The following is a 23,951-nucleotide window of genomic DNA, read 5'->3' as shown; positions in this document are numbered from 1 at the left end:
TGGGCACCAGGGTACTTGCGTACCAGGGTACTTGGGCACCAGGGTACTTGGGCACCAGGGTACTTGGGCACCAGGGTACTTGGGCACCAGGGTACTTGGGCACCAGAGCACCAGGGTACTTGGGCACCAGGGTACTTGGGCACCAGGGTACTTGGGCACCAGGGCACCAGAGCACCAGGGCACCAGGGTACTTGGGCACCAGGGCACCAGGGCACCAGAGCACCAGGGCACCAGGGCACCAGGGCATCAGGGCACCAGGGCACCAGGGCACCAGGGCACCAGAGCACCAGGGCACCAGGGCACCAGGGCATCAGGGCACCAGGGCACCAGGGCACCAGGGCACCAGAGCACCAGGGCACCAGGGCACCAGAGCACCAGGGCACCAGGGCACCAGAGCACCAGGGCACCAGGGCACCAGAGCACCAGGGCACCAGGGCACCAGAGCACCAGGGCACCAGGGCACCAGGGCACCAGAGCACCAGGGCACCAGGGCACCAGGGCACCAGAGCACCAGAGCACCAGGGCACCAGGGCACCAGAGCACCAGGGCACCAGGGCACCAGAGCACCAGGGCACCAGGGCACCAGGGCACCAGAGCACCAGGGCACCAGGGCACCAGAGCACCAGAGCACCAGGGCACCAGGGCACCAGAGCACCAGGGCACCAGGGCACCAGGGCACCAGAGCACCAGGGCACCAGGGCACCAGAGCACCAGGGCACCAGGGCACCAGGGCACCAGGGTACCAGGGCACCAGGGCACCAGGGCACCAGGGTACCAGGGCACCAGGGCACCAGAGCACCAGGGCACCAGGGCACCAGGGCACCAGGGCACCAGGGCACCAGAGCACCAGGGCACCAGGGTACCAGGGCACCAGGGCACCAGGGCACCAGAGCACCAGAGCACCAGGGCACCAGGGCACCAGGGCACCAGGGCACCTCACCACACACAACAGTGGCTGCAACTCGATAAATATCAAACTTGAATGAACAAATTGCGATAATCTGTAATAAAAATAAAAATATACAATTATCTACTTTCAGTAACCCCAAAATTGATTATAATAGTATCTATAATCCTATTAATAATACTAAATAATAATAATAATTGTAAGAAAGAGAGAGGAGGCAATAAAGGAGGACGGTACTGTACAAGACAGTAAAGAGAGAAGGAGAAACAGAGGTAAGAAAAGAAACATTATTATGACTTCCTGAGACACAAGAACCTCATTCTTGCCACAACCTTATAGCTGGCAACACTGCTGTGGGGAGAGAGAGAGAGAGAGAGAGGGAGGAAGAGAGAGAGGGGTGGTCTGGGGAGAGGATAAGGGGGGGGTGGGGGTAGGTTGCAAGATGCAATCTCAGAAACTGGTCTCACGAACCGTTTGAATTTGAACTCTTGTGATTTCCCTGACTATTGAGGTTGGTATTGTGTGTGTGGTGCCCGCTACACACCCAGAAAACACATGCGTCACCTGCTGAAATTTTCCTGAAAAGTTTAAAAGAAAAAAATCTTCTTCACTCTGGTTTAATTCCGCTTCACAGGAAGACAGGAAATAGGTGAAGGAGAAGGAAGAGTGAAGAGAAGAATAAGGATGAAGGAGGTGAATCAATAATGTCATCCTCCTTGTGAGGAAGGGCAGACTCCTCGGCTCCTCCTGCTTCGCCTCTTCCTCATATTTTCACAAGCGAATTTGGGAAGCTGCAAAGATGCAAATTGTCACCTGAACTATGCATACGAACTAACCTGGCTCCCATGTTGGGCCCTCCCAGCACGCGGCACGGGAGCATAGTGGGAGGGAGAGGGAGAGAGAGAGAGAGAGAGAGAGAGAGAGAGAGAGAGAGAGAGAGAGAGAGAGAGAGAGAGAGAGAGAGAGAGAGGAGATGAATGAGAGGGACGGATAAAGATAGGGGCATACGCCCCCCCTCTCTTCCAGAACCCCCCCTCTCTCTCTCTCAGTACCCCTCCCTCTCTACCAGTACCCCTCCCTCTCTCCCAGTACCTCTCCCTCTCTCCCAGTACCTCTCCCTCGCTCCCAGTACCCCAGTACAGCATCAGGAACCAGACAAGCAGGAGGGTCCCAGCACTGGAGGTCTCAGCGCTAGGGGAGAGGAACGGGTCTCAGCTCACGAGACTCAGTTGACCAGTTGGTGTTGAGTCCTGAGAGGGGGTGGGGAAGTGGGTAAGGGGGTGTGTGGGGGGGGAGGCTAGGAGGGAGGGAGGGGAGAGGGGGGGAAGGAGGTAACGGGTTAGGGGTGGCCAGGGAGGATAAGTGATTTATACATGTATGTATATTATGTATACATTTTTCAGAGAGGGGAGGGTTATCCGGCGGTGCCCGGGTCTCTGTGCCTTCTCCTCCTCTCTTTCCCTCTCATCCCCTGCCCCCTACTCCTTCCTCTCTTCCCTCTATCTCTGTTTTTTAACACATTTAGGTACATCAGCATTTGTGCTGCTGCCCTAGACTATATGAAGGGGAGTACAGTGTGTGTCAAAAAGCTAGCTACGTGATGCTAACAAATTCCCATCACACAGGATGGTTAGTCATACAGAGGCATGTTATGGGTAGTCTGCACTGGCAGACTCTGGGAGCATTATGAGGATATCATCAACACAAGAGTGAATAAGGCAGCAGTGGTAATACAAGTCCCCATCTCGCAGGATGGTTAGTCATACAGGGCCATATGTTCAGTAGCCTGCACTGGCAAATTTTGGGTGTAATATGAGGATATCTTCAAGAACACGAGAGGTAATAAAGTAATTGCAAAGCTCCAGGTATCTCATGGAAACGGGTATGAATTTTATCACAACAGGTGGACAAATCTAGGGACTCGACTCGCCTTCTTTCACTGATTAAAGTTATTAAAGGGATAATACAACTGCCCGCGATCATCCTATGTCCATCCCCTACCCACAGACCATTCACCCTGCAAAGTTGGGCAAGCCCCAACTGTCTGCTCTCTGACCCCTTACATTCTCTCTCTCTCTGCCTCCTCTCTCTCTCTGCCTCCTCTCTCTCTCTGCCTCCTCTCTCTCTCTGCCTCCTCTCTCTCTCTCTCTCTCTCTCTCTCTCTCTCTCTCTCTCTCTCTCTCTCTCTCTCTCTCTCTCTCTCTCTCTCTCTCTCTGCCTCCTCTCTCTCTGCCTCCTCTCTCTTTCTCTCTCTCTCCCTCTCTCTCTCTCTCTCTCTCTCTGCGTCACCTGGTAGGTGTCCAGAGTCCCATCACTTAGTTCCTTAATTGCTGTCTTCCTTCTCCTTCGTATCGCTTCCTCCCAGTTATCTCCTGTTCTCCCTCCTTCTCTTAGGTTAATCAGGCAAGATAACGCCTGGTTAAATTAGGTTACGCTCACCTAAATTGAGCGTAACTAAGTTAGGTTACTGTAAGGGCAGGTTTGGTATTATATTTAGCCTCTTATTTACATAGTTATATATATATATATATATATATATATATATATATATATATATATATATATATATATATATATATATATATATATATATATATACACTTCAGCTATGTCATCCTTTACTCTCTCTAGAGAGTGTAAATATCATACTGTTTTAATATATTTATATAAGGAAAGGCTTTCTGAGCCTTGCGTGGATGTGTGTGTGGGTGGATGTGTGGGCGTGTGTGTGGATGTGGGCGTGTGTGGGTGTGTGTGTGCGTGTGTGTGGGGGGGGGAGTCGTCTGCTCTACACCCCCCCCCCCTGTTAGCACCCACCACAACTGAACTACATCATTGAAATGGTTCAGTAACACGAGCAAGACTTGGAGATACATATTACAGATGCTGGTCTGATGTTGAGACTATCAGGCTTATTATCCTGTGAAGGTCTATAGGAAGGGGCGTCACAATGACCTACTGGCCAGCCTGCAGGTATAATTCTCAAGTACAGAACACGTTCCACGCCTTCAGTGAACTGTTAGTGTGTGTATGTACAGAGAAGTGGGGTATAGACCCCTTTTCCCTCCCTCTGGTTGGCACTGTTGTGGTCTCTGGCACTGTTGGGGTTTCTGTTTGGCACTCTTGTGGTCTCTGGCACTGTTGGGGTTTCTGTTTGGCACTGTTGTGGTCTCTGGCACTGTTGTGGTCTCTGGCACTGTTGTGGTCTCTGTTTGGCACTGTTGGGATCCCTGGGAGTGAATTACCTTTAGTTCTGTAGTCCCTGGCTTTATTGTCCTTGGCACTGTGTTTCCTAAGTCTTGGCACCTTCTTAACCGGGCGATAACTCGACCAAATAAGACCCGAGACGATAGCACGGGTTAGGCTGACACCTGTCACTCATCCGTCACTCACCTGTCACTCACCTGTCACTCACCTGTCACCTAGCTATGCCTTGTGAGGTCTGAAATCTTGCTCGAGTGCCTCTTAAGTTACAGGTGATGTACATGACACCCTGTTAGGCAAGGTTAGTTTATGGGGATAGGATAGGTAAGGTAAAGGGGCGTGGGTAAAGATAACTAGGTTTTAAGATCTAGTTAAGACCTTATCCGTTGGGGACATGAATGGAACAGTGTTGGCTGAGACGTTTGTGTGGAGGTGCCACGGGCCCACAGGAGCCCTTGGCCCTGTGGGGGCACTGCTGACCCACACACCTCAGGCCAAGGCTCCTGCCATGGGGGTGGGGGGGACACAAAATGGGGGGTGAAATCTGAAATAGGATAAATTGGCTAATTGGTAATTAAAGGAGAATATGGTATTTTGAATCACAGACCATTTGAGGGAGAGGGAAGTGAAGGACATTATCAGAGGGGAAAGCGCCAAGCCATTACGACACTGGGAAGGGGTCAGGATAGAGATTTGGGATGGGACGAGGGGAAGGAATGGTGCCCCAACCACTTGGACGGTCGGGGATTGAACGCCGATCTGCATGACGCGACACCGTCGCTCTACCGTCTAACACAAGTGGTTGATATGAGGGAGACAGAGACAGAGGAAGAGAGAGAGAGAGAGAGAGAGAGAGAGAGAGAGAGAGAGAGAGAGAGGGGGGGGAACGGAGAGGATCTCTTCATTGCAAATTGCTCCATCGTTAATTTGCATAAGAAATCCTGGTTGAGGTGTTAAGGTGGTCATCTTCGTCCATGTCTAATGTCACTTTCTTCACTCATCTGTTATTCCCGCGCGCCAGTACATTATATTTAAATAAGTAACATATATTTAAATAAGGTTTCAAATAAGTCTTTAAATATATCAACACATAAATTAGACACGAAACATTGGATGCATTGAAATTGAAGAAGTTTAGATATAGAAAGAACCTGGGTAAATACTGGTTTTGGGAATAGCGGGTGGTGGACTTATTGAACCAATCACCGAGATCCCTGCTGTGTTTCCTGTGTGTGTTTGACACGCGTGTAAATGAGTTTACGTGTATGTAAACTGGAAGTTGCTCGTATGGAGCAGTTTACTGTTATGTTTTTACATTAGCTTGTCTGTCTCCCGGTGGAAAGCGTGTCAGATATCTGCGTCACTGGCAAACACGCTATATTCTGTTAATTGTTAGGAAAAAAAATTTAAACAAATAAACTTTCGCTAACTGCCTCGTTAAAGTATGCGATATTAACTTGTCAAGGATAACAAAACTGTGTTATCTTGTCTTCGTTCTGGAGGCAAGATAGCGGACTTGTCATCTACAACAAGTGCTTAGTTATGATATCTTGACTTTTCCACTTGTTCGGACGTTATATCCTGCTCTCTCTCTCTCTCTCTCTCTCTCTCTCTCTCTCTCTCTCTCTCTCTCTCTCTCTCTCTCTCTCTCTCTACACCACCACTACCTTTCTCTTCATCATCTCTTATCTGTTCTCCTCTACCCTCTCATTATCTCCCTCTCCCTTCCACTTACCCGTCTGCTGCTATCCTTTCCCCCCTCCTCAGCGTTCTTTTAAGACAACGAAGGGTTGATTGCAAGTGATCTCTGAGCAGGTTGCTACGGCTGGAACAGCTCCGTGAAACAATTAGACAATTCTCGATGTAGCACGGCCCTGGGGGGGAGGAGGGATAGGGGGGTCTTTCTGGCAACATTCTTAGGTAACGACCTTGATAACGGTGGCAACAGTGTAATCACCTATGTTGCCAAGATCCAGCCAGTGTTAATAGGGTAATTAGTGCCGTTAACAGCTTGGGTTGTCACTTTACACCACGTGTGTGTGTGTGTGTGTGTTAATTTATTATGTTGGGTTTGATCCTGTTTTTTTTTATATATAATGTGTTGAATATGATCGAAAGGTTAAGATTAATGATTCTAAGACGGATCTTCTCAATATTTCTTATGTTTTTCTTCACTGTCGGAGGGGTAGTTGAAAAATTAAGTTTTCAAAGCTTCATTTTCACTTTATTTTGGTCTGACGCCTAGAGATGCTTTTTCGCAAGGTTACTCCTTACATTCTCAAAGACTAATTTACCATGCTGTGTTGTTGTTTTAACTACTCAGAACGAAATGTAAATGTATAAAATGTAAACCCTTTAAATTAAAGGGTTGTGGCATCATTATTTCACCCCCCCCACCCACCCTTTATATCCCTTTCTTCCCCTTTTAAATGGGTAAATCAAGTCATTCTCTCTTCTTCACTTAGCAGCCCCTTGTTGAATTTAAGTGTCCATTGAATGGGCAAACATTTTTCTTGTTCTCGTGTTAATGGGTAGGAATAGGGACGCCTGTGCCCCCCATTCCTTCCCCTTAGTTATCAACAGCCAAGTGCTCCCATTTCTAGAGGCAAATAACAAATAGTTCCCTGAGTGGTTTTTGGGTGGTTTTGGGAATTTGGGGACCCAATTTGACTTTCTTCATGTCAAGAAAGAGAATGTATTTAAACTTGTTACACCCGTCCTGTGGTACTGTTCAGCAGGACTTTCAATCACCTATCTAATTAGTCATTACCTTGTACAATTACCTTGTCCTTATATAGAATCTTATCTTGAGATGATTTCGGGGCTTTTTTAGTGTCCCCGCGGCCCGGTCCTCGACCAGGCCTCCACCCCCAGGAAGCAGCCCGTGACAGCTGACTAACACCCAGGTACCTATTTTACTGCTAGGTAAGAGGGGCATGGGGTAAAAGAAACTCTGCCCATTGTTTCTCGCCGGCGCCTGGGATCGAACCCAGGACCACAGGATCACAAGTCCAGCGTGATGTCCGCTCAGCCGACCGGCTCCTCTAGAAAGGGGAAGGTGTGGAGTAAATATTAGTTAGTGATACCAGTTAGAGACTGGTATCTCTGCTTGGTATTAATCCCACTGGGACAATGTGAAGTTTAGACAGTTTAAAGTCTAGGGGGCCAGATTCACGAAGCTGTTACGCAAGCACTTACGAACCTTGTACATCTTTCCTCAATCTTTGACGGCTTTGGTTACATATATTAAACAGTTTACAAGCATTGAAACTTGCCAATCAACTGTTGTTATTGTTATAAACAGCCTCCTGGTGCTTCGGAGTTCATTAACTGTTAAAAAATTGTAAACAGAGCCGCCAAAGATTGAGAAAAGATGTACAGGTTCGTAAGTGCTTGTGTAACTGCTTCGTGAATCTGACCCTAGGCCTCTGGGAAGGGAGGGAGAGAAAGGTAAGGGTAAGGAAGGGTAAGGAGGGAGGGAAGGGGTAAGAACAATAACTCCAGTACAGAGAATATGTTAGGTAAGACTGAGAGGAAAAGTTTCACCAAATTAGCAACAATTAGTTTATTATTAGTAGCAGTAATAGTAGATTAATAGTATTTAAATAATGTTCTTCAATGTTCTTCTATTTCTTTTTCCAGGTGAGTTGCAGTTGAAGGATTGAAGGTATGGGTGCCAGGCTACCGTTGACAGTGCCACAGTGTGAAGGTATGGGTGCCAGGCTACCGTTGACAGTGCCACAGTGCCACAGTAGTGAAGGTATGGGTGCCAGGCTACCGTTGACAGTGCCACAGTGCCACAGTAGTGAAGGTATGGGTGCCAGTCAACCGTTGACAGTGCCACAGTGCCACAGTAGTGAAGGTATGGGTGCCAGGCTACCGTTGACAGTGCCACAGTGCCACAGTAGTGACGGTATGGGTGCCAGTCAACCGTTGACAGTGCCACAGTGCCACAGTAGTGAAGGTATGGGTGCCAGGCTACCGTTGACAGTGTCACAGTGTGAAGGTATGGGTGCCAGGCTACCGTTGACAGTGCCACAGTGCCACAGTAGTGAAGGTATGGGTGCCAGGCTACCGTTGACAGTGCCACAGTAGTGAAGGTATGGGTGCCAGGCTACCGTTGACAGTGCCACAGTGCCACAGTAGTGAAGGTATGGGTGCCAGGCTACCGTTGACAGTGCCACAGTGCCACAGTGTGAAGGTATGGGTGCCAGGCTACCGTTGACAGTGCCACAGTGCCACAGTAGTGAAGGTATGGGTGCCAGGCTACCGTTGACAGTGCCACAGTGCCACAGTGTGAAGGTATGGGTGCCAGGCTACCGTTGACAGTGCCACAGTGCCACAGTAGTGAAGGTATGGGTGCCAGGCTACCGTTGACAGTGCCACAGTGCCACAGTAGTGAAGGTATAGGTGCCAGTCTTCCAGAAATGATGTTATCTGTCAGTCTATTTTTAATAGTGAATATGAAGGATTTTTTCGAGTGTAAGAGCAGTACTATTATGCTATCTGTTGTGATAATTGAGCTGTTGTTTGTGGTGGTGGTCAATGTCTCAAGGAGGGGGGGGGTGATTTAGGAGTGATTTGTTAGCTGGTAAGTGATTTGTATGATATTGGTGGATAATGCGTTCATGTGCTTCATCATCTTGGTCTTATTGTCTGGTTATTGAGGTCTGACACTTTGTTTGATATATGGTGGAGTTGCTGGTGGCTGCTTGGCCAGCCTCACCCCAGCCTCACCCCAGCCTCACCCCAGCCTCACCCCAGCCTCACCCCGCTTCGCCCAGCTTCGCCCAGCCTCAAACTGCTCCGCTCCCAGAAAATTTTTCAACTGAAAACCAACCTTATTGACGATATCCAAAGTGTTTATTATTGCCTTCCCGCCCACTACCACCACCACCACCACCACTACCCCCACCACCACTACCACCACCAGCGCCACCACTACCACCACCAGCGCCACCACTACCACCACTACCACCACCACCATCACCACCACCACCACCACCACTACCACCATTACCGTGGTAGTTGACTAGTAGCTACCAGTTCACACAAGAGGTCACCTGCTGGATTGGAACGGAGGATTGCGTCGACCTAATCAGTGATTATACCACACGACATCCCGCTCAAATATATGAATATACAATCCCGGTCGCGTATAACGGCATACACTGTATATTATTGTCCCAGCATACAGGGCACTGTACCGCCACCACTGTGGGGTGGGGGGGAGGTATTGTGTGCCAAACGAGCACAAACGATTTAGAACCAGGACATGTAGGCTTGCAAATTACAGTGACCTCTAACGAGTCCTGGTAAGCACTATATTGGTCCAAAGACCTGGTGAGAGTAATTAGTGTGTTTTGGATCATTTAATAGTTTAAATACATTATTAGTGATAATTATCGACCAAGGAGCACAGTGGGGGCTCGAACCATCGTTCCCCGGTGACTCCAGACGCGCGCCTCTGGTGTGGGGGGTAACCCACATACTAGTGTGGGTAATATTAACCCCCTCCCCCCTAATTTATGAGGGAGCCACTGTGACTAAAATGGGGGAGATAGGTGAGTACAGTTAGGTAACTACCTATCATTAGTACCACCAGTATTACCAACACTTCCTGACGCCCCCCCCCCCCAGTATTGACCCAACGCTCTCGTAAATATCCTCGTTAATCACTGTTTATGAAATGACACAACAGCTCTAATGATCAGTGTGGCCAGCTCAAAATAACTAAACAAATAAAGCAATACCAATTCTCCGGCTGGTTTGGTAACAATGTTGAGCTCTGGCTCTTTGGTCCCGCCTCTCAACCGTCAATCAACAGGTGTACAGGTTCCTGAGCCTATTGGGCTCTATCATATCTACACTTGAAACTGTGTATGGGGTCAGCCTCCACCACATCACTTCCTAATGCATTACACCTGTTAACTACTCTGACACTGGAAAAGTTCTTTCTAACGTCTCTGTGGCTCATGTGGGTACTCAGTCTCCACCTGTGTCCCCTTGTTCGTGTCCCACCAGTGTTAAACGGTTTATTTACCCTGTCTGTGAGTGAGTGGTTGGGGGGGGGGGTGTTATGAGTGGGTGTATGAGAGGGGTGTTATGAGAGGGTGTATGGGGGGGTGTTGTGAGTGGGTGTATGAGAGGGGTGTTATGAGAGGGTGTATGGGGGGGTGTTGTGAGTGGGTGTATGAGAGGGGTGTTATGAGAGGGTGTATGGGGGGGGGGTGTTGTGAGTGGGTGTATGAGAGGGGTGTTATGAGAGGGTGTATGGGGGGGGTGTTGTGAGTGGGTGTATGAGAGGGGTGTTATGAGAGGGTGTATGGGGGGGGTGTTGTGAGTGGGTGTATGAGAGGGGTGTTATGAGAGGGTGTATGGGGGGGTGTTGTGAGTAAGTGTACAAACGGGTATTAAGAAAATTGAATAAATTCTAGAAGATTGACAAATGGAATGCGATAAACGTGGAGGGATAGAGCCAGAGAGGAAAAGGAGAGAGAGAGAGGAAGAGTAAAGTATAGAGGGAGGAAGAGTGGGATAGAGGGAAGTGAAGGAGAAGAATTGCAAGGCAAAGTAGATTATTATTATTAACATCTTTATTGACAAAATTAACGACAATAATGCCTAATCTGAGTAATTCAATTATGTCTTAAAGTGAGGGTAATGCTGGTATTGACTGTCACACAGGACAGAGAGTTATACACAAGACAATAAGTCTAAACTGTTGGCTGAAGCACATACACACACACACACACACACACACACACACACACACACACACACACACACACACACACACACACATACACACACACACACACATACACACACACACACACACACAGCTGAGAAGGGGCCTCGTAGCCTGGTGGATAGCGCGCAGGACTCGTAATTCTGTGGCGCGGGTTCGATTCCTGCACGAGGCAGAAACAAATGGGCAAAGTTTCTTTCACCCTAAGTGCCCCTGTTACCTAGCAGTAAATAGGTACCTGGGAGTTAGTCAGCTGTCACGGGCTGCTTCCTGGGGTGTGTGTGTGTGTGATGTGGGGAAAAAAAAAAGTAGTTAGTAAACAGTTGATTGACAGTTGAGAGGCGGGCCGAAAGAGCAAAGCTCAACCCCTGCAAAAACACAACTAGTAAACACACACACACAGACACACACACACACACACACACACACACACACACACACACACACACATATATTGTGACGATAATCTCTTTCAAGAGAGATTGAGCCTGCTCTTCCCTACATAATTCACGTCATTAAAGTACAAGGTACTATATTGAAGATACATCCACCAGTATCGCCAAACATTTTGCCCAGGAAGCAAAGCGTACCTAGCACCACCAGACACACCGGCTCCCGCCCGCCGTCAACGAGCAAACTACCCATTCTCCGCCTGCCTGCTCCTGATTGGCTGGTGTGTCGCCGCACCTGCACTCACGCAACCACCTGAGTCTACGTCTGGGCCAGCACACGCCGTACTCCTCAGAATATCTCTGTGCTCTTTGGAGTTGACATCTCTCTCTGGTAGACAAAGCTCTGGCTGTCGTGTACTAAGGGAGGGGGCAGCTTAAGCCAGTATTCTCAGCACCTGATTAATATTATTATTATTCTTGCACTTTATTTTGTTTTAGAGTAAATTTGACAGCCATTAATTATTCATGTTGTTTTGTTTGTTGACTTGTTTTGAATTTTACGTAAGCCAAGGTGTTGTCTTTGTTCATATCTTGTTTTCTAGAGTAATTAAAATTTCATTGTTTATACTTTGTGTTTTGTGTGTCTTCCCATTACCTTACCACAGGCAAGCAGGAGGCTCTTTTTTTTCTGTAAATGTGACGAGGCATTGCTCCCTGCCCACAATATATATATATATGTTTCAGTGTACGAATATTTACATGCAACTTTCTATTGTGCACTGCCACACAAGGGCAGGGATGGGTTCCATAAAAGATGCAGCTTAAAATTAATATAAAATTCTTCTTCATTCTTTAAAATGGACAAGCAAATTTAGGATAAATTGTTAGGATGTCGTGCAGTACAGCAGATTCACTGAAATAGTTACACAGTTGGTGGTACAAGAGGCCAGGAGGTCTAAAATCTTTTACAGTTTCAAAATCAATATTATATAGTGTTCTAGTTATTGCATTAAAGGTTTATCACAGAGTTTACAATCTGAATATTCTGGTAGTGGCTCAGCCTCACTAACCTGCCAGATGTGTCTATAGCCAAGGCGAATTACCACAATGACTACATCACATTGCCTGGTCCGGTTACTGTGCTGACCATACAAATACTAATTATTACACAAGATGTCATAGCTTTTAATACTGCAGGTTTCAGGTCTCTGGGCATTTCTTAGTTCTTCTAAATCTGAAGTAATAGTGATAGATGGGATGAAGGGTAGACTGAGAAAGGAAGAAAGGATAGAAGCGGAGATAGAGGAAGGGTAGAAGAGATAGAGCTGCCACCATCCATTCTAATTATTTTAAATCAAGAAATTGAACTCCATAACTCTTTTTTTCCACAGTTATTTTTGCATGATGATAACATGTGTTAACTGCCAACATTAATACCAGAAAGTTAATTACCACTTCTGAATTATTAATTGATCTTCAGAGTGCTCTTCACTCTATCTTGCACTCATCATGAGTTAAGAAATGAATCCAAGATCTTTATGGGCATCACATTTAATGACGATTAAAAATAACTCCAAAGATTATTCATTTATTATTATATTCATATTCATGATGATTCAATAATATGAATGGACAATCATCTCCTCCTTGAAGTATGTTGACCAGACCACACACTAGAAGTTGAAGGGACGACGACGTTTCGGTCCGTCCTGGACCATTCTCAAGTCGATTGTGCCTTGAGAATCCACAATCGACTTGATAATGGTCCAGGACGGACCGAAACGTCGTCGTCCCTTCAACTTCTAGTGTGTGGTCTGGTCAACATACTTCAACCACGTTATTGTGACTCATCGCCTGCATCTCCTCCTTGACTTTACCGTCTCAACAGGCATTAAGACAGTCACGTGACCGAGAAATTAAGACCAACACCCCGGACTGCCACTGAAGCTTCACAAGATATAATTATTTAAGAACACAAAGTGCATCGTCTGGCCCGCAAACTAACCAAAGGTCTCAGTGTGATGGTTAGAGAGTAGGTGGGGGTGGGGGTCAAGGGTCGGTCAAGGGCCCTATTGGCCGGCTTGACCTCTCAGGCCAGACCTGAGTACTATCTGGTCTTCAGGGAGTGAATCCTCAATGTTGGCCGAGGATTCTCTAACTCGTCGAAGTGCAAATGCCGGGTTTATAAAGGGGGAAGCCAAGAGCTAAGACCCGCCTACCGGAGATAGCTTTCCATCCCCGCCCCTACACATCCCCCTGGATATCTGGCTATCACAAGCGGTCTATTTGACGCCGAGAGACAGAGAGGTCACCGTCTAAATTGATCGGCTTAACACACGTCCCGGAGATGAAGGGGATGAAGATCCCGTCCCCACACACCTGTCTCTGGCCACACATGTGGCCATCAACACCTGTCAGGTGTGGTCCAGGGGGGGGGGCCACACCCTGGCCACACAATTTCCTGGCTGACCTGACTTGTTTCAGTGGATAAAAGATGTGCTTGCAAGATTGTGCTAGTTGTGCTTGCAGGGGTTAAGCTTCGGCTCTTGGTCTCACGTCTGAACCTCCAATCAACTGGTGTACAGGTACAAGAGTCTGTTGGGCTCTATCATGTCTACATTTGAAACTGTGGTTGAGGTGCTCTGTGTTTCCCCCTTGTTAGAGCCGATAGTGACGCCAAGGTAGCGATAGTGGTCAACCCACTCAAGTGTTACACCATTAATTTGTAGTTCTTCATTTTCTCTCTTCGCTTGTGAGGAGAGAATGTTTTTGTCTTGTTTGTGGAGGGGAGTGACACACACACACACACACACACAGACACACACACACACAGACACACACACACAGACACACACACACACACACACACACACACACACACACACACACAGACACACACACACACACACACACACACACAGACACACACACACACACACACACACACACACACACACACACACACACACACACACACACACACACACACACACACAGACACACACACACAGACACACACACACACACACACACAGACACACACACACACACACACACACACACACACACACACACACACACTCACACACACACACACACACACACACACACACACACACACACACACACACAGACACACACACACACACACACACACACACACACACACACACACACACACACACACACACAGACACACACACACACACACACACACACACACACACACAGACACACACACACAGACACGCACACACACACACACACACACAGACACACACACACAGACACACACACACTATACGATGGTGACAAACATAAACAGTTTTTAAAACTAAGAATAAAGAAGATATTTCCAACTTCGTGTACCTCCCTCAGCTTGTTAGAACATCACAATCACCACACACCATCACCGCCTCCCATTATACCCATCGTCACTACCATTCATCACAATCATCACACATGAAAAACCCATTCATCATTTACCATCACCACTCAAAACGTCACCATTCACCACTCAAAACGTCACCATCACTCAACACTACGATTCACCTTCACGCACCATCATCAATCCCCACCACCACCATCACCACCAACTTCAACTTCGCCCTCGGCAGAAAATCTGACTTTGGATCAACCAGCAAATTAATCAGTGTTTACACAGGAGGTGGCAACACCGTGGGGTGAGTGTTGCTCTCGAGGTGATCATAGATTTTCCTCTCCACCACAGTAAGGAGCCCACAGGAAAGACTACTCCATCACCACCACAGACACCATCACCACCACAGACACCATCTCCACCACAGACACCATCACCACCACAGACACCATCACCACCACAGACACCACCTCCACCACAGACACCATCACTACCACAGACACCACCACCACCACAGACACCACCTCCACCACAGACACCATCACCACCACAGACACCATCACCACCACAGACACCATCTCCACCACAGACACCATCTCCACCACAGACACCATCTCCACCACAGACACCACCTCCACCACAGACACCATCACCACCACAGACACCACCTCCACCACAGACACCACCTCCACTACAGACACCATCACCACCACAGACACCATCACCACCACAGACACCACCTCCACCACAGACACCATCACTACCACAGACACCACCACCACCACAGACACCATCTCCACCACAGACACCATCACCACCACAGACACCATCTCCACCACAGACACCATCTCCACCACAGACACCATCACCACCACAGACACCATCACCACCACAGACACCATCTCCACCACAGACACCACCTCCACCACAGACACCATCACCACCACAGACACCACCTCCACCACAAAAGATTCGATGCCTCACAGACAGATGCAAAAACTAAAAAAAAAAAAACACACAAGGATAATAACAAGAATACAAGAAATACAAGAATACATAATACAATACAGAACTCATTACAACACTAAATACTGCAAGTCATAATACAACAGGACCTAATGCACATATAATACAAAACAGTGATTAGAACCCAGTGATGAATAGGAGGTAACCCCCACCCCCCCATCACCCCATCACCCCCATCACCCCCATCACCCCCTCACCCCCCCTCCCCCCTCCCCCCTCCCCACCACAACCAGGCTATCATTATTCACGTGATAAATTTCACTGCATAAATATAATTTCACAGGAGGTAAAATGTAGTGAAATAGAGGGTGACTCCGTATCGCTCGGGGGCGCGCGCGTGCGTGCGCGTGTGTGTGTGGGTGGGAAACTGCGGATATCATTAGTCATTTGTCACCCCTTGCGCACAGTGATGCCATCCAGGCGAGCCCAGTATATTTTCTTCCCGACCTCCTGTGGGAGTTTTACATATTCTGTGATTTTTAGAGATACATATGTACCATGTGCTTTTGCAGACAGACAGACAGACAGACAGACAGACAGACAGACAGAGAGACAGACAGACAGACAGACAGACCGACCTTGAAACTCTCTAAGTGTTCGGTGATTACTCTAACGCGATAATACCTCCTGCCGTGGCAATCCAATCTAATATAAACCTAATCCAACCTAATATAATCCTAATCCAATCTAGCATAAACCAAATCCAACCTAACATAACTCTAATCCAACCTAACATAACCTGACCCAATCAAACCAACCCAACCAGAAGTAAACCTAAGCCAACCCAACCGAACATAGACCTAAATTCACTTGAATGCATCCTTAAGGTATACCCAGTGTTCCACTTCAGGTACCTGTAAGAATACATCAACAGTATACAGTAGAAGTATACAACAGTATACAGTAGAAGTATACAACAGTATACAAACGGTATACAACAGTATTTAAACGGGCTACAGCAGATGTCAGTTTTAGGTCCATGTCAGTAATATTTATATCAATATATCCGTATTTACATAGTTACTCTCCGTCAGTAACTATGTCAATATTAGCCAATAGTATTGGCTTACCTGTCCATCTGTTCATACCTGTGATGACGGCCCAGGAAAAGCGCCTCGTTAATCCTTTTCTAAGTTTTATATTTTAGTGTGCCCTGTAGGATGCGAAGAAGTGTACACACTGGATCCTCATAATCTCTGTCCATCATCACTCCACCTGTCTCATCCTCGGGGACACGTTGGTGAAGAGCGACTCGACATCTTGAGACGTATCTAAGATTCGTCTTAAATCTCCAAATTCCTTTGGAGATTGAAGGGGTGAAAGGGGCGTGATGAGGCAGGGAGTCGTGCCCCGGCCACGTGGCACGACTAGCACTACGGACTCACCATAGCCCGTGCTACTTGGAACCTTTTGTTCCAGGTAGCGAATCTTTAACAACAACAACATGCATTCGAGTGAAGTTCCGTGATTGGTTCACTCAAAAGATGGAGAGTGGCGGCCAGCTGCCCTTCCTAGATGTAACAGTCTCGGAAAGGAATGTTGGTTTTCACAGTGCAGTCTACACCGAGGGCGCCATCAAAGTGTACCTGAGCGCTAGTAGCCGTCATGGACTCAAGCGGAGTGCTGTGCAGGCCTGTGTGACCTGCGCCCTCACACACAGCTCCTTGTGGGAGCACGAAGGCGCCAAGCCATTACGACTATATAGCACTGGGAAGGAGTCAGGATAAGGATCTGGGATGGGACGGAGGGAAGGAATGGTGCCCAATCACTTGGACGGTCGGGGTTTGAACGCCGACCTGCATGAAGTGAGACCGTCGCTCTACCGTCCACCCCAAGTGGTTGGTGGTTCTTAAAACATCTCACTGTAATTTATTTTCACGGCCCACAAAATGGAGGAAAGAGCCCTTAAAGACATTACTGATGAAACGTGAACCCTGACGACTAAGGGCAAGAATGCTTGCAACTTGTTCATGAAGAACTCTCCCGACATGAAGTAAAACTCTTTAAAAGTGATGAATGTCGTCTATGGCTTCACGTGCCCACTTGGGAACCGTCAGCCCCCAATGTTCTTAATAAATAGGCAAGACAAGAATATCTCTTTCAAGACACTGGACTCCGCACAAACAGCGGCACACAACGTGTGTGTCTCGACACACAAGCGGATCACCACCACAGATATCCTCAACAAACAACACAGACAAAATCGACAGAAACAGTGACGCTAGGAGACTGGACATCACGGAAGCACTACACACCAAACAAACTGAGCCAACTATGCAACAGCTCGCGCACACACACACACTCGCTTACACTCTACCACCTCCCAGACCAAAACTCAACACCCACCACACTGCTCCAGTCATCACTGCAACACAGCAGATTGGGCCAAGTTGCAGCGGGGGGGGGGCTTCTGCAACACTTCACCACACACACTGAATATATATATGAATATATATAGCGTATATTCAGCTATATATAGCGTCAGGTCATAATGAAACTGAAATAAACTTTTGGAGAGTTAATGTTTCCTTCTCAAGGGAAGAAAACTATATAGTCACTGTAGAGAGAATTTGTGTTTTGTTTTTTGTATTAAGTTACAGGTGGAGGCTGAAACTGGCGTCTGGGTTCTTTGCCAGAGGCCTCGAAGTCGCGCTCGTCGCCGCCGCCGCCCCCCGCCGTCGCCCCCGCCGCCGCCGCCCCCGTCGCCCCCGCCGCTACTTCTTGAAATTCAGCAGCAGGCTCCCGGCAACATTCTTCCTCCGGTGATAAAGTCTGCACAGTGGCAGAGGAGGGCGGGGCAGTGTGACTGGTGGAAGATGGCAGGTGGGAGATGACAGTGAGATGGCAGGTGGGAGATGACAGTGAGATGGCAGGTGGGAGATGACAGTGAGATGGCAGGTGGGAGATGACAAGGTGGACTACAGGTGGGAGGTGATGACATCCTCCCCCCCCCCCTCCCCCCGGCCCGAGGGCTCCCAGGTGTTGAGGTAGAGCGGGATCATCTCCCAGCGAGAATTGAGGTGGTGATGGGCAGAGTGCCATGTGCCCATTCCGAGGGCAGGGAATGGGATGGTAGGCAGGAGTGGACTTTCCCATCCCTTCCCATCGTGCATAATATCCTCCCTACGTCCCTTTCAACTGCCTTTACACGCAGAGAGAGAGAGAGAGAGAGAGAGAGAGAGAGAGAGAGAGAGAGAGAGAGAAATTTCCAGGAAAATCCATCTCTGGATATGATGGAATGTTTAAATCAATCGTTTGTCAATCACGTCTCTCGGCTATTTATGTTTGTTTCAATCAGCTTTTCTCCACCCACACCTGCTCCCTTCCCTCCTCCCTCTCTCTCTCTCTCTCTCTCTCTCTCTCTCTCTCTCTCTCTCTCTCTCTCTCTCTCTCTCTCTCTCAGCAATGAACAAGAAACACGAATATCAGAAGCACAAATCAGGTAATCTGTACGATGGTACAACTATCTATCGGATGGTACTATCTACATGTACAAAACCTTGTTCCTAAATGCTCATCTTGATCTGAAGCGTTTTCCTTCATAGGTGTAATAGAACCCATGAGCACCACACCAGGAATAAATATGTCTTTGTACAGATTTAGTTTGACTCTTGGGGATATCAAAGTCTCCATGCAAATAAAAGTACCCAGTCTTTGGAACTCACTCCCTAATGAACTTAAAAAAAATCCAACCTATGAAATATTCAAAAGTAAATCCAAAAAGTACCTAATTTCATCCTCATAGTTCCCTATCTTGTGCTTCAAACTCACACTGCATCTTGTACTACCCACTTCCCCAATATTGATACTTAAGACATGTATCTTAACCAGTGTAATGAAGTTCCAAAGGCAGGACTCAGGATCACAATCGACTCGAGAATGGTCCAGGACGGACCGAAACGTCGTCGTCCCTTCACCTTCTAGTGTGTGGTCTGGTCAACACCTCTGTCAAGTTATATTGTAGTTGTATGTTGATATAAAACCTTTATCTGATATGTTAGATTATAAGGACCTGCCCGAAACACTATGGCTGTTAGTGGCTTTACATAAATGTACAAATACCCATCTTATGTAGTCTCACTAACCCATTGTACCTTCTTGTGGATAAAATAATAATTACTCTTATTGATAATGTCTTCTCAAAGACGTAATAACATTGGATAAAAAGCCTCTTATCCTTCAAGAATTGTATTATAAGAATAAGAGGACAGGACTCAGGATAACAGCCTCATTAGACGTTGAGAAGTAAGTCTGGTCCTCACCACACACTCACACCTTGACAAACCATTCAGGAGTGTGTGCAAGACTTGGTGTAAGTCCTTTACATCAATTTCACAAATACACAAGAGTGGGGTTTTATCCAATTATTATTATAATTGTTATTATATAATTATGAGAGAGTGTGTGAGAGAGGGAGAGAGAGAGGGTGTGTGAGAGAGAGAGAGAGGGAGAGAGAGAGGGTGTGAGAGAGTGAGAGAGAGAGGGTGTGAGAGAGTGAGAGAGAGAGGGGAGGAGAGAGGAAGGGGCTCACAGTGGGAACATTACCACACAAAAAGTTACCAGTTGGGACATTTGCCAGGCTATTAAGGGAGACCCGCCTGAGACTGTCCTACTGATTATTAGTAAAAGTTTTACATGATGAGAGAGAGAGAGAGAGAGAGAGAGAGAGAGAGAGAGAGAGAGAGAGAGAGAGAGAGAGAGAGAGAGAGAGAGAGAGAAGGAGAGGGGAAAAAGAGAGAGAGAGAGAGCAAATACAAACCATATATTTGTATTTGCCACATGTACCTGTGCCACATATAAGCACATACAGCACAAACAAAGACATCACTGGGGCCTGAGAACACATACCTCACTGGACCATATACACGGATGACGTAGTATTGCAAATATGTAGACTCGGTACAGCGGAGTTTGTTAACATCTGGAATAGAATAATCCGGAATAATAAGGAATCGACGTATCCGGAATGACATTATTAGGAATAAAGAACGTCCGGAATGTATTGTAGAACGTATTTGAGATGACAGGGGTCCGGATTACTGATATTGTTTGCCAGTGAATCTGTCAGGTTAATGTCGGTTACCAGAGTGTTCGGAATGTGGGTTCCGAACATCCCCGTTTGTTGTTCGAACAGAGGACTGCTGTGTTGATGAGCCCACACCTGGGCTCACCTAGGAGGGGGCTACACACCTGGGCTCCCCTGGGAGGGGGCTACACACCTGGGCTCACCTGGGAGGGGGCTACACAACTGGGCTCACCTGGGAGGGGGCTACACAACTGGGCTCACCTGGGAGAGGGCTACACACCTGGGCTCACCTGGGAGGGGGCTACACACCTGGGCTCACCTGGGAGGGGGCTACACACCTGGGCTCACCTGGGAGGGGGCTACACAACTGGGCTCACCTGGGAGAGGGCTACACACCTGGACTCACCTGGGAGGGGGCTACACACCTGGGCTCACCTGGGAGGGAACTACACACCTGGGCTCACCTGGGAGGGGGCTACACACCTGGGCTCACCTGGGAGGGGGCTACACACCTGGGCTCACCTGGGAGGGACTACACACCTGGGCTCACCTGGGAGGGGGCTACACACCTGGGCTCACCTGGGAGGGGGCTACACACCTGGGCTCACCTGGGAGGTGGCTACACACCTGGGCTCACCTGGGAGGGACTACACACCTGGGCTCACCTGGGAGGTGGCTACACACCTGGGCTCACCTGGGAGGTGGCTACACGCCTGGGCTCACCTGGGAGGGACTACACACCTGGGCTCACCTGGGAGGGGGCTACACACCTGGGCTCACCTGGGAGGGAACTACACACCTGGGCTCACCTGGGAGGGAACTACACACCTGGGCTCACCTGGGAGGGACTACACACCTGGGCTCACCTGGGAGGGACTACACACCTGGGCTCACCTGGGAGGGACTACACACCTGGGCTCACCTGGGAGGGACTACACACCTGGGCTCACCTGGGAGGGACTACACACCTGGGCTCACCTGGGAGGGACTACACACCTGGGCTCACCTGGGAGGGACTACACACCTGGGCTCACCTGGGAGGGACTACACACCTGGGCTCACCTGGGAGGGACTACACACCTGGGCTCACCTGGGAGGGACTACACACCTGGGCTCACCTGGGAGGGACTACACACTTGGGCTCACCTGGGAGGGACTACACACCTGGGCTCACCTGGGAGGGACTACACACCTGGGCTCACCTGGGAGGTGGCTACACACCTGGGCTCACCTGGGAGGGACTACACACCTGGGCTCACCTGGGAGGGACTACACACCTGGGCTCACCTGGGAGGGACTACACACCTGGGCTCACCTGGGAGGGACTACACACCTGGGCTCACCTGGGAGGGACTACACACCTGGGCTCACCTGGGAGGGACTACACACCTGGGCTCACCTGGGAGGGACTACACACCTGGGCTCACCTGGGAGGTGGCTACACACCTGGGCTCACCTGGGAGGGACTACACACCTGGGCTCACCTGGGAGGGACTACACACCTGGGCTCACCTGGGAGGGACTACACACCTGGGCTCACCTGGGAGGGACTACACACCTGGGCTCACCTCCAACACTGCCAACTGAACTCCGATAATGAGCTCAGTAAATTTCCAAAGTTTAAATGAAAGCAGTGAACATGTTGCCCCCACTCTCCCAGCCCCCACTCTCCCAGCCCCCCACTCTCCCAGCCCCCCACTCTCCCAGCCCCCCACTCTCCCAGCCCCCCACTCTCCCAGCCCCCACTCTCCCAGCCCCCCACTCTCCCAGCCCCCCACTCTCCCAGCCCCCACTCTCCCAGCCCCCCACTCTCCCAGCCCCCACTCTCCCAGCCCCCACTCTCCCAGCCCCCACTTCCAGCCCCCCACTCTCCCAGCCCCCACTCTCCCAGCCCCCACTCTCCCAGCCCCCCACTCTCCCAGCCCCCCACTCTCCCAGCCCCCCACTCTCCCAGCCCCCACTCTCCCAGCCCCCACTCTCCCAGCCCCCCACTCTCCCAGCCCCCCACCCTCCCAGCCCCCCACTCTCCCAGCCCTCCACTCTCCCAGCCCCCCACTCTCCCAGCCCCCCACTCTCCCAGCCCCCACTCTCCCAGCCCCCCACTCTCCCAGCCCCCACTCTCCCAGCCCCCCACTCTCCCAGCCCCCACTCTCCCAGCCCCCACTCTCTCAGCCCCCCACTCTCCCAGCCCCCACTCTCCCAGCCCCCCACTCTCCCAGCCCCCCACTCTCCCAGCCCCCCACTCTCCCAGCCCCCCACTCTCCCAGCCCCCACTCTCCCAGCCCCCACTCTCCCAGCCCCCACTCTCCCAGCCCCCACTCTCCCAGCCCCCACTCTCCCAGCCCCCTACTCTCCCAGCCCCCTACTCTCCCAGCCCCCACTCTCCCACCCCCCACTCTCCCAGCCCCCACTCTCCCAGCCCCCACTCTCCCAGCCCCCACTCTCCCACCCCCACTCTCCCAGCCCCCCACTCTCCCAGCCCCCACTCTCCCAGCCCCCACTTTCCCAGCCCCCCCTCTCCCAGCCCCCACTCTCCCAGCCCCCACTCTCCCAGCCCCCCACTCTCCCAGCCCCCCACTCTCCCAGCCCCCCACTCTCCCAGCCCCCCACTCTTCCAGCCCCCCACTCTCCCAGCCCCCCACTCACCCAGCCCCCCACTCTCCCAGCCCCCCACTCTCCCAGCCCCCCACTCTCCCAGCCCCCCACTCTCCCAGCCCCCACTCTCCCAGCCCCCCACTCTCCCAGCCCCCACTCTCCCAGCCCCCCACTCTCCCAGCCCCCCACTCTCCCAGCCCCCACTCTCCCAGCCCCCACTCTCCCAGCCCCCCACTCTCCCAACCCCCACTCTCCCAGCCCCCACTTTCCCAGCCCCCACTCTCCCAGCCCCCACTCTCCCAGCCCCCCACTCTCCCAGCCCCCCACTCTCCCAGCCCCCACTCTCCCAGCCCCCACTCTCCCAGCCCCCACTCTCCCAGCCCCCACTCTCCCAGCCCCCCACTCTCCCAGCCCCCACTCTCCCAGCCCCCACTCTCCCAGCCCCCAACTCTCCCAGCCCCCACTCTCCCAGCCCCCACTCTCCCAGCCCCCACTCTCCCAGCCCCCACTCTCCCAGCCCCCCACTCTCCCAGCCCCCACTCTCCCAGCCCCCACTCTCCCAGCCCCCCACTCTCCCAGCCCCCCACTCTCCCAGCCCCCACTTTCCCCTCTAATTATTGGGGAACTGAGTCAGGGCCTTCCGCAGGTGCTGAGAGAGTGACCCTTAGTCT

This window comes from Procambarus clarkii, chromosome 18 (assembly GCF_040958095.1).
Source record: "Procambarus clarkii isolate CNS0578487 chromosome 18, FALCON_Pclarkii_2.0, whole genome shotgun sequence".
Taxonomy (NCBI): domain Eukaryota; kingdom Metazoa; phylum Arthropoda; class Malacostraca; order Decapoda; family Cambaridae; genus Procambarus; species Procambarus clarkii.
Note: the sequence above shows the minus strand (reverse complement) of the source record.